At 39.1% G+C, this 18,448-nt stretch overlaps 1 protein-coding gene across 17 annotated transcripts in view; it reads right to left on the bottom strand.

The window, feature by feature from the left end:
* The window catches only part of SOX6 (SRY-box transcription factor 6), a 765,761-nt gene that overhangs the window by 672,207 nt on the left and 75,106 nt on the right, over positions 1–18,448 (bottom strand). For 15 of the 17 annotated variants that reach the window (XM_061610274.1, XM_061610275.1, XM_061610270.1 and 12 more), the window contains exon 2: positions 14,500–14,570. The exons of the other annotated variants lie outside the window; for them this stretch is intronic. The gene's annotated coding sequence lies outside the window, so the exon portion shown is untranslated. The remainder of the gene's footprint in view (positions 1–14,499; positions 14,571–18,448) is intronic. 17 annotated transcript variants of the gene reach the window in all.

Below are 18,448 nucleotides of genomic sequence, written 5' to 3'. Positions count from 1 at the left end.
TTATGAGAACACTGACAAAAAATCCAACAGGCGTCTGGTTTTTTTCTCTTTTTACACTTTGAACTCTCAATTCTCTCTGACTGTTTTGTGTGTATTACCATGAAAATTTAGACAGTTGCTAAGCAAGCATTTCTGAGTTCAGGACTATTTGTAAGGATTTGTTCTGAAATGAGCTTATGGGAAGCATCAGAATGGCATGGGGGGTATTTTCAATTTAACACTGCGGAAAGCAAAAAATTCATCCTGGCTATAGTATACAGCCACTCTTGTGGCTCTATAATTTAAGACTGCAGTCCTATGCATGCTCACCTGGGAACACAGTGAGCTTTACTTCTGAGTAGACTTGTATATAATTGCATTGCCAGGCCCACTTATTTTAGTGAGAAAAAAATAAACCTTTTCTTAACTAAATGGGACTTCAGTGTGTTTAATTTTGTCTAGATCACACAATTTTTCTGGACTGCTGCTTTATTTTTGCATACTTCAAATTATCACCGGTATTAAGTATCTTTCAATGATAATTTCTATGGAATCATTAACATTACAAGTATTTACCTAATTTATAGAGAAGTGTGGCAATGGTCTCTACCCTATTCCTGTTTGATACTTATGAAAATGTAGTTGGATTCAGGAAAGAATCTGCAGTCACAACATTGAATCCCCTTAAGAAAAAAGAAGTCCAGTCATTACTCTTTTTCTTCCAGGAAAATGCGTACTGTGGCTGAATAATGGTATCCGCTACCTCCATATCAAAGTAATGTGGCAAATGCAAGAGAAGAAGCAAAAGATCTATAAACAATGGTCCACACATTCAAAAACCATCCAGTCAAAAGCACATACAGAAATGAACACAACGCTCACCAAGACTGGGATGGTAAATGAAAACAGCCTATTTATGTAGGGTTTTTTTTCATGAATCCTGGCAGACCACAAACATAAGCAATTGAGGAGCCATTTCATGTTGTTAATTTCGTTCCCTAGGAATCCGAAAGATTGAAAAGGTGGCCACAGAACTCCCTCATACAGGGAAGAGGTGGTGCTGAATGCTCCCCTTACAAATTCTACTCTCTATAGCTATATAGAGTTCAAAGCTTAGACGATCCTGTGCCTGCAGATACTAGCATGCCTGACATTTAAAACTATGAAATACCAACCTATTTTGAAATTGTCCAAATCATTAGTTGTGGAATTTTCCTAGCACTTTATGAATACCGCTGTTAATTGAGCAATTAACTTGAAACTGCAGAATGTGCTGTGATGGCATGATATGATATAAGCCATGTAAAAGAAGAAGCAGCCAAGCAACTCAATATGTTGAAAGATATTAATGAAGTGGCAAAATCTGCCAGAGAAAAAAATAATAATGGATGATTTCAGCAACCCCAATATTAACTGGCTGAATGACACATCTGTACATGGTTTGGAGAAGCAGCTTACTGATACTATAAATGGCTTCTCTTTGGAACAATCTCACCCTAGAATGGGAGGGGCAGTGGATTTAGCTTCTTCAATGGTAGCCAAGCACATCCGTACTGTTAGGTACAGAGGACACAACAATTCTGCAATTAATCAGAGGCCTATTAGTAGCGAATACTAAACTTAAGAAAAAGGCAGGTGAACAGGCATATATGTAGATGTAAAGTTAAGAAACCATTCCTGATGGAAGGGCCTTGCCACCACCACCAGTTCCATTGCAGTTTATTTTCTGCCAAAAACTACATTATTTGTGTCACTGTACACTGTGGCAAAATTAGGTAACTTATGCAATTATACAACAGTATATGACTAATAAAAGCATTAAAAAATGCAGCAGCAATGTTCTGGAAATTGTTAGATATGTGACAAAGAAGATTTTTATCACCACTGGTGTCATTGTAAACACACTAAGAGATTCTGGACATAAATTGTAGCAGGTACAAGAAAAAGTCTTAATGAGGATCTATAACTTGATCCTAAGATATTCTAGCTAGCTCATTTATTTGTTTTAAAGGATTTGTACACCAGGACAGTTCACAGTTATATAAACTCCCTCCCTTCCTTTGAATATTAGGCAGGCGCCATCTCTGCTATCTTTTCGGCACCTTTTGAAGACTTTTCTTTTTCAACAAGCCTTTTAAATTGAGACCTATCCCAGTCTGCATCTGTGTCAGAATTGTTTAATATGTTTTAATAATGTTTTTAACCCTTTTTAAAAAAAATTTTTAAAAAATGTTTTTAATGCTGTTTTGTTTTAATGTATTTTAAGATTTGTTTTTATGTTTTAAAGTGTTTTAGTGCTTTGTTTGCTGCCCTGGGCTCCTGCTGAGAGGAAGGGCGGGATACAAATTAATTAATTAATTAATTAACTGATACAAAAAAACTACCAAGACAACAAAAAAAAACGTTCCAAATTCAGCAGAATAATACAGCTCCAGCATTTAAAATATAGATTCCTTTTCCCTTAGATCTAAAAAATAATTTCAGTTATGTTACCTGATTTTTTAAAAAGGTAATTCTTAACCTGGCTCCTAAAAGAGAACAATGTAGGAGCCAAACAGCTTTCCCTTAACAGGGAATTGCACAACCAGTGGGTGACACCCACGAAAAAGCCCCCTTTCTTGTTATTACCCCCTTAATCATGGATGGTAGTGGTGCTCTGAGAACAGCCTCAGGGAAAGGTTGATATGGCAGAAGGTATCCTTAAGGTACTCAAGTCCCAAGTCAGGTATGTATAGTTAAAATAATAGATTACCCATTTTATACCATTATGGCAACAAGAACTGTTTACTCAAAGTATTTGGAAACAAATAAGATGATGATAGAAATAGGATATAATATTATGGGATATGGCAATTCTGAATAAGGTAACTTGGGCTATTCAGTCAAGCCAGAGAACATGTACTCATACAAAATTTAAACAAGATTGGAAATGGTTCAAACAAGTTTTGAAATGGTAAACAAATCACAATGATTGTTAATCCCTTTCTTCTTTTATAAGTGATTTCCTAAAATACACCACCAAATGTATCATACATGTCGATATGACATTTGAAATATGTCATATGAAATATGTCAGATTGACATTTCAATCTGACTGTGGAGTGGAAAGTAAAAAAAAGTGGGGGGAAGAATGTAAGAGTCTGTAAATACTAGTGGACTATATAAATAATTAAACTATTTTTGTATCGTAATATGAAATGCCATAATGGCAGTATATATGTATTTATCTTATCCCTTATTTTATGTTAAATTGAAAAAAGTATTAAAATTAAAAAGAAACTTTTTTGTTTTTTCTTTAAAAAATGAGAGAAAAACTTGTGTAGGTATAGCCAATGCAACACCTCATTACTCAAAGAATAATGAATTATAACAAAATTACAAAGACAAACCTAACAAACAAACAAAAAGATATAACATTTGCCAGCTCTACTGTGTATAAGAATTCTCACATTATCCCTAATTTACCTAATTTTTAATTCACTCTCCCAAATATAAGATAGATAAAGATTTATAGTCTCACAATATTTTACACAGGAACTATTTATAAATCAATAGTCTATACCTACATTAGTTTTGTTAATTCAAAATAAATTAAATCTAATTTATTTCAGGAATTTCCTAATGTAGCAAAAAGGGATTGGCAATCATTACAATTTGGTTGACATTCCAAAATTGTTTGAACTATTTCCAGTCCTGCACCCATCCCCTGGCTAACCCAAACGGCCCAAATAAATTTGTTCAAAATTGCCATGTGCCTTAATGTGACATACTATTCTCGGAGTATCAAGATGTGATTTTTTTTTAAGTTAAAACTACCAACAGCGGGGGAGAATAACAAAAATTCAAACTAAATTTGGGGGAGGGAGAAGGGAACCACCCCAATATATTTTTTACTGTAGGAACTAAGTACAGCATAACAAAGAGGTAGAGCATGTTCCATTAACAGAAAGAAAACGAACTGTAAATGTCCATGTGAAGCCAACAAAATCTGGTTATGAAACAGAAGAAACTGATAAATCATCTTTCTTTTAAGTTCCAGAAGCAAAGCTAAGGGTACATCTGGAGTGGCAGGTTTGTTCATAGACTGTGTAATAGATAATAGATAATGAGGAACTATGGAATGCTTTAAAAGAAATGGGGGTGCCACAGCATCTGATTGTCCTGATGCACAACCTGTACTCTGGACAAGAGCCTACTGTAAGGACAGAATATGGAGAAACCGATTGGTTCCCAACAGAGAAGGGTGTGAGACGGGGTGTACTTTATCACCCTATTTGTTTAACCTATATGCAGAACATATCATACGGAAAGCAGGATTAGACCAAGATGAAGGAGGTGTGAAAATTGGAGGGAGAAATATCAATAATTTAAGATATGCAAACTATTAGCAGAAACCAGTAATGATTTGAAATGAATGCTGATGAAAGTTAGAGAGGAAAGCACAAAAGCAATACAGCTGAACATCAAGAAGTCTAATGTAATGACAAGAGAAGATTTATGTAAATTTAAAGTTAACAATGAGGACATTGACCTAGTCAAGGATTATCAATACCTTGGCACAGTCATTAACCAAAACAGAGACAATGGTCTAGAAATCAGAAGAAGGCTAGGACTGGGGAAGGCAGCTATGAGAGAACTAGGAAAGATCCTCAAATGCAAAGATGTATAATTGAACACTAAAGTCAGGATCGTTCAGACCATGGTATTCCCGATCTCTATGTATGGATCTGAAGTTGGATAGTGAAAAAAGCAGAGAAGAGAAAAATCAGTTTGAAATGTTGTGTTGGAGGAGAGCTTTGAAAAAAACTGCAAAAAAGACAAATACTTGGGTGTTAGAACAAATTAAACCTGAACTATCACTAGAAGGATACTGAGGTTATCATACTTTGGACACATCATGAGAAGACATGATTCACTAGAAAAGACAGTAATGCTGGGAAAAACAGAAGGGAGTAGAAAAAGAGGAAGGCCAAACAAGAGATGGATTGATTCTGTAAAGGAAGCCACAGACCTGAACTTACAAGATCTGAACAGGGTGGTTTATAACACATGCTATTGGTCGCTGATTCATAGGGTCACCATAACTCATAATTGACTTTAAGGCACATAACAACAACAACAACAACAGATACTGGGGAAGACTGTACTGTTTAAGTTTAATATTTTTTACTTCACCCTTCAAATAAAATTTGCCAGAGTGGCTTTCACACAACAAAAAATAAATTAAAAATTCAGTAATGCACAATACAAACACAATTTAAATATACTAGTATACTAAATTTAAACAATTGGTCAAAGCAGAATAAAGCTAATCAATTCAAGGGTAGAAGATGTATTCTGCTGACCACCAAAAAGATAACATTTTAGGCACCAAAGGCACTTGCCTGGTGAGCATTCCACAGATGAGGCATCAGCATGGAGAAGGCTCCTTCCCTAGTATGGGTAGGGGATAATATTCGCTAAATCGGATTTATTACCGGATTTTGTCATAATCCGACAATTCACATTGTTTTCAGACAAGCATTGATTTGTTATCATAGAATTGTAGAGTTGGAAGGGGCCTATAAGCAATCACACTTTTATGTTCACCGCCCAGAGAGCTGTTTGCTAGTCGGGCGGTATAATAATAATAATCAAGTCCAACCCCCTGCTCAATGCAGGAATCCAAGTTAAAGCATAACTGACAGATGGCTGTTCAGCTGCCTCTTGAATGCCTCCAGTGTTGGAGAGCCCATTACTTCCCTTGTGGCAGGTTGTGGCTGTCATTGGCACATTTTTTAAAAAAAATCCACTCCAAATTTTACGTTGTCTTTGTAATCAGCTTTCCTCTAATCTGATGCATTCTTAACTTAACTCAGTGGAACAAGTGCCTACAGCACAACCATTTTTATTAGCATTTTCGTTAGCAATTATGTTATTTTTTTTCACTGGAAGAAAACTCACGAATCAGAAATTGCACAATCGGGAACCAAACAAATGGTAGATCAGTACTGAAAACCAGAGTGTCGGAATTCAAACAGATAGGAACCCTATTTGCCAATCATCACATCATGTTCATACTTGATTTTATTAATATTTTACTTCTTTTTTCAAGAACTAGCTTGATTCTTTCAGAACAGCGACAAGAAACTATGGAGGAAAACAGGGAGCAGTAAGGCATCATAGATAGGTGCTTATACATTTTATTCAGAGGCAAGGTTGTGTTCATTCATTCTCACTTTTCCTGTCCCTTTCCCCCATCCATTCCTTCCTTCTTCCTCTTCAGATGCCAGATTTTATACCTGATCTGGTAATTTGTATTTGGAGAAGACCACACAAGAACACAGCCACAAAATTTAAGTAACAAATGAGTCATTCATGCACAGAAAAGGTCATGTGTACAGTCAACTCTCTGTGCCACAAGACACTCAGTGAGCAAGACATGATGACATGGATGCAAAGAAAAATAAAAGAGGGTATTATCTGTGGCAGCACCTAAGTTGTGTAACTCCCTCCCTACAGAGATGCATCTGGTATCCTTACTATACAGCTTTCATTGTATGCTGAAAATACACCTCTTCACACTAGCTTTTGACACTTGAGATATATATTTTAGGACCCTCTCTAGTTGTGAATTTTTTAAAAAACTGTATTTATTAATGTACTTTATATTGTTGTAACATGTCCTAGGACCTTCTGGTGAAGGCTGGGTAATTATTATTATTGTTATTGATAACAACAACAACAACAACATTTAGTACCAAGGCTTAGAAAATAGCAATGTATTAACATAACATTAAAATATAGTAAAGAACAGTTCTCCTACAATGGATGGTACTGCATAAAACCACACAACAAATTATTCTCAGTGCTCATGAACTGACAGCTTAATGCCTGATGAAAGGCCCCTCCAGACATCCTTTTTTCTGTATGTGCATTCATGACTGTTTATGCTGATGGTAATATTGGGGTTGTTATCCACATACCCGCTTTCAATACTGTTCGCTCCTGCAAACATTTTGGGACGAAGCAATCACACTGCTTCATTTCCAGTTGGTGCATGTCCTGTAGCTTCCTGATGAAATCCTGTAGCTTTTCATACCGCAAATATTCCGGAGTTTGTTTGTTGTCCCCTGCTTTTGTTGCACTATAGCATAAGAGCACCCGTCCAGTTGCAGTCGAGGGGCAAAATAAGACACAGAGACATCAGCTTGGGTTGAACAAGGGCCACTTTATTAAATTACAGCAAACAAAACCCAATTTAAAGTGACCTGCAGAGGGAAACCTAGGTGCGGGAACTGTCTATAAGCAAGTAGCTTGCCACATAGCTCTCGAGTGACCAGCCCCTGCTGGGGCAAGGGCAAGCCCATCTGCTTACCCTTTACCCCGGCCACACCTTGTAGGTGAGTAGGGGGGCCTTCCCACATCATCCCCACCCAGGGCCGTATAACCCCTGGGTAGATGAGATAAGTTGGCCCCAGAAGCTGCCCATATCCTGCCCTCGAGCCGTAAAGCCCTGACAGACAGGCCTCCGGAACCGCCAATCACCTCCAAAGGTGCCTAATGGGGCCACCTAGCTGTCCTTATCTATTTCCCTTCCCGCACCAGTGCAAGATGCATAGCCCGGTAGGGTATTGACCTGTCAAATACATTCAAGTTAGCCAAATAAACCAAAACCACCTATTAAACACAACGCCCCCTAACCCAATTCCATCCCACTCCCATGGTGCGGAGCAGGCAAAAAACCTGCCCACCAGCGAGGGTGGGCAGGATAAAAATTCCTACTCGGCCCCGAAGCAACCCCTAGGCACACCATAAAAGATGGAGAGCGGGGTGGGCATCACGCTGGCAAAGAGGAAGGTAGGAGGGGTGGCTCGACTTAAATAAGCCCAGAAGCCCCACCCCTCCACACTGAACATTGCACGCACACAATAGGTACGACGTGCGACGTTGCCCCAAACAAACGTCCAAAAAAACGGATAGTGGTGGTGAAGAATGGAGTGGAGGGGAAAAGGATCTGGAGGTCAAGAACATGGATAAAGGAGGATAAGGAGGCAGCAGCAGAATGGAGATAAAGGAGATGAAAGATGACAACGTGTGTGTGTTTGTGTGTGTGTACTGTGTTTGCACTTGGCACACAAAGTGGCCTCCACCACCCTCTCTGGCTACTGTGGTGCATTTGCAGTATTTTAACTTTTTTGCATCTCAGGGGAAAATGTTTGCTTGAGTGAGTGTCCCTTCGTTGGTGGCAGGGCGGGGTCTGGGAGGTGGTTAAGTGAGAGAGATTATGCTCTGTCTGAGTGGGGGGGAGTGTGCACTTGGTTTGACATGCAAAGATCTGAGTAGTGGCCTCAGCCTCCCTCCCTACCACCCTTACCAGCGGAGAGACCACCATTGCTATCTTATGAATAAAAATAATTATTCTACTACCTCTGTATGTGTGTGTTTATTTTTAATGTTGTTTTAGGCTACTTAAATGTGCAGCAGCCAAGGCCAGCACCTTGTAGGCGGTTTTTTAAAAAGTAACTGAAATGTAATTGTAGTGATTACTTTGAAGGAAAAGTAAAGTAATCAGTTACTTTCAGAGCAATTGTAATTGTAACAGTAATTGCTACTTTTTGGGGCCATGTAACTGTAACTGTAATTTATTACTTTTTAAAAGTAATCTTCCAAGCTCTGGTGTGTTTGTGTGTCTAGGACCAGGAGAAAACCACACTCTTTGTTTTGCTAATATCCCCTCTTCTGCCTCCACCACTTTCCTCCCTGCCTTGCTCTATTATTTATTTCATTTATTTATTATATTTATTGCACACCTTTTCTCCAAGTAGCTTAAGATGGCATACAAACATGGTTCTCCCCCTCTCTATTTTATCCTCACAACAACCTCCTGAGATAGGTTGGGCCGAGAGGCAGTGAATGGCTTAAGATCACTCAGTGAGCTTCATAGCCAAGTGGGCATTTCAGCCCTGCTTTGCTAGGTTCCAGTCCAATACTTTAACTGCTATACTGGATCTAGAAAGGGAGGAGGCAGAGAGCCTCGTCAGGTGGATGGGAGGCACCAGTTATGGATCCCCCAGAAAGCACAGGGCCCAGGTTGGTCATCTCCATTCACCCCTCCCTACCCTGAAAAGGCCTGTTTGCCTTATGTGCCTCTCAGCTGAAAGTGGAGGGGGAGAGAAGTGACAGCAAAGGAAGGGACAAAACCCTCACTCTCTCAAAATGAGTGGCTCGTACACTTTTGTGGTTTTTACAATTAATATGTAACATTTGTTCTGTGGTATAATTTACACTTTGATATAATTTTAGAGGATTTCCTATTAATTTATCAAAGGTACAGAACTGCCTTCTTAAAATCATTAGTTAGTTGAAATTGAGCTTTCAGAAAGTTGGATCAGGAAAGTATTTGATAATTCCATATTACTTTCTGTAGGGGGGCCCTTGAGTGAAATCTTATTGAGTCAAACAGGTCTGGATGGTAGATTGTTTAGTTTTCTCTTTCCCTCTCTGGAGTGTGCGTGTAAGTGTATATGCACACATAGTTCTCTCTCAATATTTCAAGGATGGATTGATTCATCTATAGATATAAAAACAAAATCACTTTGCATTAGCCATTCATTTATCATTGGAGATGGTGCAGTAAAAGGTTAACTACTCAGTGGATGGATGAGATCTACTATAAATAACTGCTGTTTAGAGGCCTAGTGATATAAGTTTATGACAGGTAACAGAGACTATTTACCCACTTAGCACAATGTTTGATAAAGATAGTACTATAAAAACATCTTTGTGATTAAAATTGATTGGAAAGAAAATGCAATTCTTAATGAAACACGTAAAGTATAGTAGTACAATGTGAAAATAGGTGCAAAGGATGTGGGGGGGTTTTTAAAAGAAAATTTAAAACCAGGATGACAATCTCCAGAAATGTTGCTGTGTGTTAGGTTAAAGGTCTACACAACTCAATGGAATTTAAGCAGACTTTGTCTGGGGTTGTTACTTTAGGCCATCATCTTGCATACCTAGAACAGGTTGTGAAAGGCTTCTCACAGTGGTTCAGTGGAACCCTCTTGTCTTATATCATGGTGCTTCTGCCTCGGTGTGCTCCTATGGTGCTTTGGACTTTGCAACATGACAGGCCATTCACTTCAAGCCCTGGGCATCCTGTGTTTCATAATAGCACATCCAGCAACTGTCTCTTGCTCAGATTCCTCTATGTCTGTTTCTGCTTAGAGTATTCTAGGGGATGACTCTAAGAGCCTTGGCTTCAAGTGAATGGCCTATCAAAGGTCATAGTGTACCTGGCATGATGGAGGAGGAGATAGTAATTATGAATCCTATAAGAAGCCGCTTTGTATTCCATTTATGAAACTTGGAGAGTTGTGGCTTTTCTGTTGCAGGAAAAGAAGACAAGAAAGTCAAAATAGTATTAGATATTTTGGTATAAACGTCACTAGGCAGTAGCTTAGTTGATCAGCTGCGTTATGGTGTTAACTAATTTTCTAATATCTCATGTTTATTTTTCTTTCTTAGTGGTTTTATTTGCCAGTCCTGGATTTCAGGCCCCTCCAGACTGGTGGTTTTTGTTTTGTTTTGCAGGTGTATTCTGCAGCAAGTCATTGACACAATAATAATGCATTAGTGGTGGATTTGTACTGGACTGTCCACACATCATTCTACTTCATTTGTTGTTCTGTGATCCTTTGCCAAAGTTACCATATTATTGCTATATGATGCCCCGCTCGCCGCACAGCTGACGAGCGGGGCATAGTTGCAGATGGGGGCGAACGTCCCTGATAATGTCTCTGACTTCATTCCATAGTTCTTCTGGTTCTCTGTCAACCATGTTTAAAGCCTCACATCTATTCCTTATTTGATCTTTATATTCTCTGGGATGTTATTTAAATTATATTTTGACATTATGATTGCTTTGTTGTTGTTCTTTAGCTTTACTCTGATTTTCGATACGGCCAGTTCATGATCTGTACCGCAGTCTGCTCCTGGTCTTGTTTTTGCAGAAAGTATGGAACTTCTCCATTTTCTGTTGCCAATTATATAATCAATTTGATTCCTATATTGACCATCTGGTGATGTCCACGTGTACAGTCGTCTTTTTGGTTGCTCAAAATATGTGTTTGCAAGAAACAAATCATTGGCTTCACAAAATTCAATAAGTCTTTCTCCTGCTTCATTTCTGTCTCCTAAGCCCCATTTCCCCATAATTCCTAGTTCTTCTCTGTTCCCTACTTTTGTATTCCAGTCCCCCATGATTATCATCATATCTTGTTTTGGTGTATGATCAGTTTCCTCCTGTACTTCTGCATAAAATCTCTCCAATTCTTCTTCTTCTGCGTTTGACGTTGGAGTGTAGACTTGGATGATGGTTCTGTTAATAGGTTTCCTGTTTAATCTCATTGATATCACTCGCTCAGACCTTGCATTGTAGCTCCTAATTGCTTTTGCTACATCACTTCTCACTATTAAAGCGACCCCGTTTCTTCTTGATTTCTCATTTCCTGCATGAAGTATTTTGTAGTTGCCTCATTGAAAATGTCCCATTCCTGTCCATTTTAGTTCACTCACGCCAAGTACTGTAATGTTGATACGGTCCATTTCTTGCTTGACAATTTCTAACTTTCCCTGGTTCATGCTTCTCACATTCCATGTTCCTATTGTGTGCATCGTAGAACTCTGGACTCTCCTTTCGCATCTGTGCGCATCAGCCTCTGGGCTTCCTTTCAGCTTTGACCCAGTTGCGTCATTAGTCACAGTGCTATTCGTACTTGTCCTTCGTTCTTCCCCAGTAGCTCGGCGGGTGCCTTCTGACCTGGAGGTCTCATCTTCCAGCTCTATCTTGTGTTGCATTTTGGATACTCTGTTCATAGGGTTTTTGTGGTAAGAGGTATTTAGAGGTGGTTCACCATTGCCTTTTTCTGAGTTTGGATGCATCTTAGTCTGGTGTCTCAGCTTTGACCATTCCGCCGTGGGTTCCCCTGCTAGGAGTCCAGTTTCTTGGTCTAGACTCCAGACGGCCTTCCTCTTCGCTTCTTCAGCACTCTCAAACCCCCTGACCACATTAAGGTGTGCATCCTAAAGGGGGTATGTATATCCTAAAGGGGGTTTGTGTGGATAGTCAAGTATAAATCCACCACTAATGCACTATTATTGTGTCAGTGACATATTGCAGAATACACCCATGAAAACATACCAGTTTAAAGGGCCCCCTGGAAAATCAAAGTCTACAACTCTTAGAGAGGGTGACAGTAATGAGGATGGGGCAAACAAGTCCACTCATTCCTGTTTAAATAATAAATGTATTATTTATTATATCTCCTCTCTCACATGTTGATTTAACCTTGAAGATGAATGCCTGAATAGGGCTACATATAACACAGTAGGTTAAGGCTGGTTCACAAGTGCAATGTTCATCCTTTCACAAACGCAGAATTTCATGATGGCATGCAAATGTGAATGACAAATCAGTTTCAACATCTTCAGACAGAACTTCCACAGTGCCTTGCATTACTTAAGACAATGCTTGCCAGTTACAATGACTCTCAGCTGAATGTTTGAAGTATGAAGGCATCACTGCATATAATGCAGTGCATTTGTGAATCACTCAAGAGTCCATTTTTAACTCAAGATAATTTAAACTTTATTTGACAGATAAAGAATTCCTAAAGAGTATAATAAATCCGTTAAACAACAGAGCAAGAATTGTCAGCTGTACCATAAGATTTGTGCCTTATACCGCAGTCCTAAAACACACTAACTATGGAGTGAAGCCCAACTGAATATGTAGACTTCCAAAGAAGACATACATCAAATTCTGCTTTAACTGTTTTAATGGATTCAGAAAATAGATGTACTCTGATTTGGATACAGTCCTAATAATATTAAATCAACAAGACTTTTGCTGTTGACTTTACACAGAACAAATATCAGTCTTATTCCACCTAATGCTTCATTATTAAGTGTATAAACTACTCAGCTTGCCCACTGTTATCTGCATGCTGTTTGCTTGGTCAATGATACCTTCTCATCCCATTTGACCAAAACCCACATTTGGGAAAATGCAGTGTTGCCATTCCACAGAGTAATATTTCTTTATCAGCCAGTTGCCTTCTTGGAGGAGCCAGTTTTCATTTTCCTCTCTCTTATTCCAGATTAAGAAAATATATACACACACACACACAACATTCTTACAATGGAGATCAAGTTCAATGCTTTACAGTTATTAAGATATGCATTACTTTAATCTGTGCAGGCATACTTAGGGTGCTTCCAGACAAGTGTTTATAAGGGATGGGTACTCTTCATGTGTGCATTTTTTTTTTGCAGCATCCACACAATGTGTGCTAACCTGTATTTCTCCCCATTTAGTCTGGATATACTCTTTCTGGGAGGGGGAAATCTGATGTTAAAAAAGCACTGGTTTCCAATGATCGATTTGCAATATCTAAATGACCAATTTTTCTGTCTGGAAGCACCCTTTAAATATTTTTGTGTTTACATAAAGGTTTTGCTCATTTTCCACATTACTCACATTGCAATTATAATAGCAAATAGGAGCTTTTACTGCTGAATGTAAATCCATGTTTCAAATGGCATTTTTAATGCAGTGTCGCATTCTAACTGCTTTGCAGTGTGACGTCAGTAGGACACAAGAAAGTGTTCAAAGGATTACAGCCTTAATTATTACATTGAGTGAACAGGGTAAATAAAAAAATTTCATCGGGCATCATCCTTTATTCCAGGAGTGACTAACCTGTGGCCCTCCAGATGTTGTTGGACTCCAATTCTCATCAGCCCCAGTGAGCATGGCCAATAGTCAGGGATGATGGGAGTTTTAGTTCATCAACATCTGGATGGCCACAGGTTCTCCATCCCTGCTTTATGCAGAACACAGGCATACCAATTTAAAAGTACCACTGTCAAGTCTTAACTCTTCATCTAATTTGAGCACTTGGACTACCTTCATCTCCTTTCCTAATTATTACATTCCCCAAAATCTATCTGCTGCTAAGTAACTGAGGCAGACAAAGAGTATTTGCCTCTAAATGAGGCCAAAAACAGAATTATGATTCAGCCCTTTTCTGTTTTCTTACATCCAATCATTTACATTTCCCCAGATTACTGGGATATAGGCTACACCCACCAACAGCAAGAGCAGCACAGCAAGCAGAGCCCAAAGAGGAGTTGGTATCTCAATGCTTCAGTGTGAGGCAAGGTGAAATTAATACTCTGGTGTGTATGGAAAGCAGCAGTGAGTAGGCATGAAGATGACATATTGAGTGGGTAGGAGGGGTCCATCAGATATGCCATGCATGGATCAAGCATGATAGTACCCACAGTTTTAGACTCTTTATTTCAACCATGTTTGTGTGTTGTGTAATCTACTTGAGCACTACAAGTGAAAATCAATGGAAAATCAATTTATAACCTCTTTTTAAAAAAATGAAATGTGTGTATATACACACACACACACAAAGAGAGAAATTTGTTGTTGGATACAAAGAAGTAATAAAATGTATCAGTACTTACAAATACACAAGAAAACCAACCCTGGCACCCAGAAATCACGGGTAAGTTTCTTTTAAATTCATGAAACTGACCTAAAAAACACAAAAAGAGGAAGTTTAAGCAAAGGAAACAATTGTAAAAATGGCCAACTGTTTTCTTACTGTTGACTCAAGAGGATGTCTTAAGAGACATTTTGAATAATATATTAAAATACACCAAAAAAATCTTAAGATGAACATTTTACACAGAAATTCTTTTCAGACAGCCAATCCCAAGAGAAAGAGAGAGATTTAATTGTTTTCCATTTCACATAGCAACCTTATCCATTACTTTCTATAAATTATCAGGAAAGCAAGCATGAGACAACACTGCATGTTTTAAAAAATAAAGTGCTATGACTTTTTTAAAAAAATAAATAAATTGCTTTTTGTTATGCATGCCAACAGATGTTAATAGAAAACATGTATTCAATGTTGAACATAATACAAATGACACCTCCCAAAAGAGAGAAAGAGAAAGAGAAAAGAAATGGTGCTTTCATTCTACATAGGTTAAAATTCAATATAGAATGCCTTTGGGACCAAATCCAAGTTCTCTGGTCTAACCACCTTGTGGACTGGGCTGAAAGTTAGTCTAGTACAATGCAGTCAGTATTAGGCATTATTCAATTTAAGCCCCCTCCTCCGCCTTTCCTTCCTAAATGCCCGTCAGTACTGACTAGAAAGGTAACAGATGCAACTCCAAGCCACAGGCTTGCCTTATAACATTCTCTTGCTAGCACAATGAGTCACTTTATGCCTCTAAATATCCCTGGTTTCCTCTCTCCAGAACCCCTGTGTGTTAGAAGGTAGTTCGGCGGGAGTTTATTTTTATTGTTTGCTCTGTATGCAGCTGTTTTAGTCCTCGAGAAAACAAAAGGCACTTTGTTGCAAAGCCCTTATTTTCTTTCCAGAACATGGGCACGGATACCAGTAACACTGCCCTGAAAATAGAAATGAATACAAAGCTCTAAGCTTGGATCGAAATCCTGTACTACTCCCACTGAATTATTCACAACTGATAATTTTAAAAGATGCAACTGCAAGTAAAAAAAGTATTTGATTTCAGGAGTTTGGTAAGCCTCGGAATTGTAATTGTGGAAACTTCCCACACAAAGGTTTTCACAACTTCAGAATTGTATTACTTCTGAAAGACCCTCTTGGGGACCTACGACCTACCCTACATCTATCAATCTAGCCTGTTTTACTTTGCATTGTGCAAAGATTTTATTGCACTTTTGCATTATTTTATCAGGGGCGACATAGGAAGGTAACTTATATTGAATTGAACTATTGGTCCATTTAGTCTAGTATGGTCAGCACTGATTGGCAGCAGCTCTCCAGCGTTTCAGGTACAGAATATTTCCCAGCCCTACCTGGAGATGAGAGGGACTGAACCTGGGACCTTCCGAATGCAAAGCATGTGATCTACTAGTATTATGTTATTGGTACATTGTAGGCAGGATATAGATGAGGGATGGGAAACCTGTAAGCTTCCAGTTATCATTCAACTCCACCACTCATCAGCCCCAGACTGCACTGGCAAGGGTCAGGGGTGATGGGAACTGGTGTCCAGCGGCATCCTTGATGCAGGTGCTCATTGAAACCGTAAGGCAGTTTATAAAGGTAGCATTTAGTGGATCTCTAAGAATTTCCTCCATATGTGAAGTAACCCTGTAAAACAGAAGGAGGATGAACCCTTTTCAGCCCTAGGGCTGCAACCCCTGCAAGGGCACCCCTTCTAGGACCACATGGCAGGAGTAGACAGGGGCCCAAGCAAAAGGGGGTGAAGGAACAAGGTGACTTTTACTTTACCTAATTGGGAAGAACAAACATAGCTCTTTTTGGTTACTCAGTTTTACGCTGAATGTTCAAAACATCCCAAATTCAGAAATTAATCTTATATATATATCAATCACACGGATACCAGTACCCTAAACTTACCCCAATATTGACTATTATCTCTTAAATATTCTTCCCTTTTTCTTGAAATGAAATATTGGCTGCACTCCAATGCAGAAGCACTGGCATGAGGGGAGCTGTACCATGGAATTGCTCTCCTGACACTAGTATTGCCAGCACTGCTGGACAGGTAGGGGCAGGACAGGTCAGAGGCAAGGCTGAGTTTAAGTCGGCACACTAGGAGTGCTGGTTTGACATAGCTAGTGAGTCCACACAGCCCTGACCGCACCTCTGCCCTGCCCTGGTACGCAGCAGCAACACTAGCATCAGGAGGATGGCTCTGCCACACTACCCCACCCCACTGGCTGCTCCAACTTAAATGTAATCCTATTATTATTATTATTATTATTGGATTATGTTGATGAGCAATGTTGAGCCACTCCCTCCAACCTGCTCTTTCCTCACAATCAGATATGACAAACTATGGTCTGAGCACACCATAGTTTAGTGTGTTTGCATGAAACAGCAAACTATGGTTTGTCAAGAAACCTGAGGTCCTTTAAGAAAGTAGGTGAAGAGAGGAAAAGTAGGTGAAGAGAGGATGCATACTATCCTGAGGGTTGTCATTACTCCTTTGATTTGTCATTACATCTGAATGCAACTCAAGTTTCCCACTTCGGCACTCTCATACATTTAAATCAAGTTAGCCCTATACAAGATGTCTACTTTCAAGTGCATCTTTTCTGCTACACCTAGGATAGGCACTCTCCCCACCCTCCTGGTCCTGCTCTTCTGCTTTAACACCTACATGTAACACAAATTAAACAAATTTAACTTTTCTGGGAATGAATATAAGTAATGGGCCAAAATACTACCTTCTTAATTTCTGAGCTGCTATTAAAGGCACAGGAGCAAGCCCCGAAAAAGAGATAGCAACCCTAGCTATAACCCAATATAGAATAAACAAATCTCATTTGCCATTATCAATGTGATGCTATTATATATGTCTACAACTAGCTCTGAATCTCATTATCAGATGATTTATGCCATTACTGTGCTTTGGAGACACCAATTAAACAAGGACACCAGTTCGTAAGGTCACAGCTAATTAATCTGAAAAAGTATAAATACACTTTAATGCACACCACCTCATGTAGAGAATTTAGGAACAAAGCATCAACATTTTATAATGGGTTACACAATTAAGCATGAAGGTTAAATACACACACAGAGAGAGACTCAACACAATCTCTATGCTCTGCTAAAATATATTTTTATTATATACTTTGTTTTTAAAGAAGATAAGAACAGGCCAGTAAAGGAAAAGCACTGGAAAGATTTGCATCTGAAAGCCTTGATACTTAGGGCAGAGTGAGAAGACAGCGAGAAGACAGAAAAGGGCTAAAAATGTCCAGTGATCCTGAGCAAATTAAAATCTCCTGTTGTTTAGATAACACCTCAGAACTGGGAATCAGCTGCAGGCTGCACCATTATAAAAGCAGTCAGCCCAGGGGTGAGGGGGCGGGGACTAAAAAATAGAGCTCAGTTCATTTAACTCGGTTTCATTTGAGCAAAGTCACTGTATTAGAGACTCACTTCTTCAGCAAATATTTCCTAAACCAGCTTTGCACTCACCCAACACAATCTCTCTCTCTCTCTCTCTCACTCACTCACTCACTCACACACACACACACATACACACACACACACTTATATTCCACTCTTTGTTACTCTTTCCCAACATTCCTCAATATTTCTTCTCATTTCCCCCTCTCACACACCACCCCATCTTGTCCACATAATGTAGATGGTAAGTTCCATGTGGTGTTCTTCCCATGCTATGAGACAGGAAATATTAGCCCTATTCAAATATCATGCGGGAGGATAGTGTGTGGGGTATATGGGGGTATAGATTCTGGCCCTGTCACTCAACCCTTCCATGTCTGCTGGCTCCACCTCCAACATTTCTGCATTAAGGAGATCTGAAAGGGGATTATAAGCATGTTTGGCTTCATTAAGCATGACTATTT

Source organism: Rhineura floridana, chromosome 2 (genome assembly GCF_030035675.1).
Source record: "Rhineura floridana isolate rRhiFlo1 chromosome 2, rRhiFlo1.hap2, whole genome shotgun sequence".
In the NCBI taxonomy this organism is placed as follows: Eukaryota; Metazoa; Chordata; class Lepidosauria; order Squamata; family Rhineuridae; genus Rhineura; species Rhineura floridana.
This window is presented reverse-complemented; position numbering and strand designations above follow the sequence as displayed.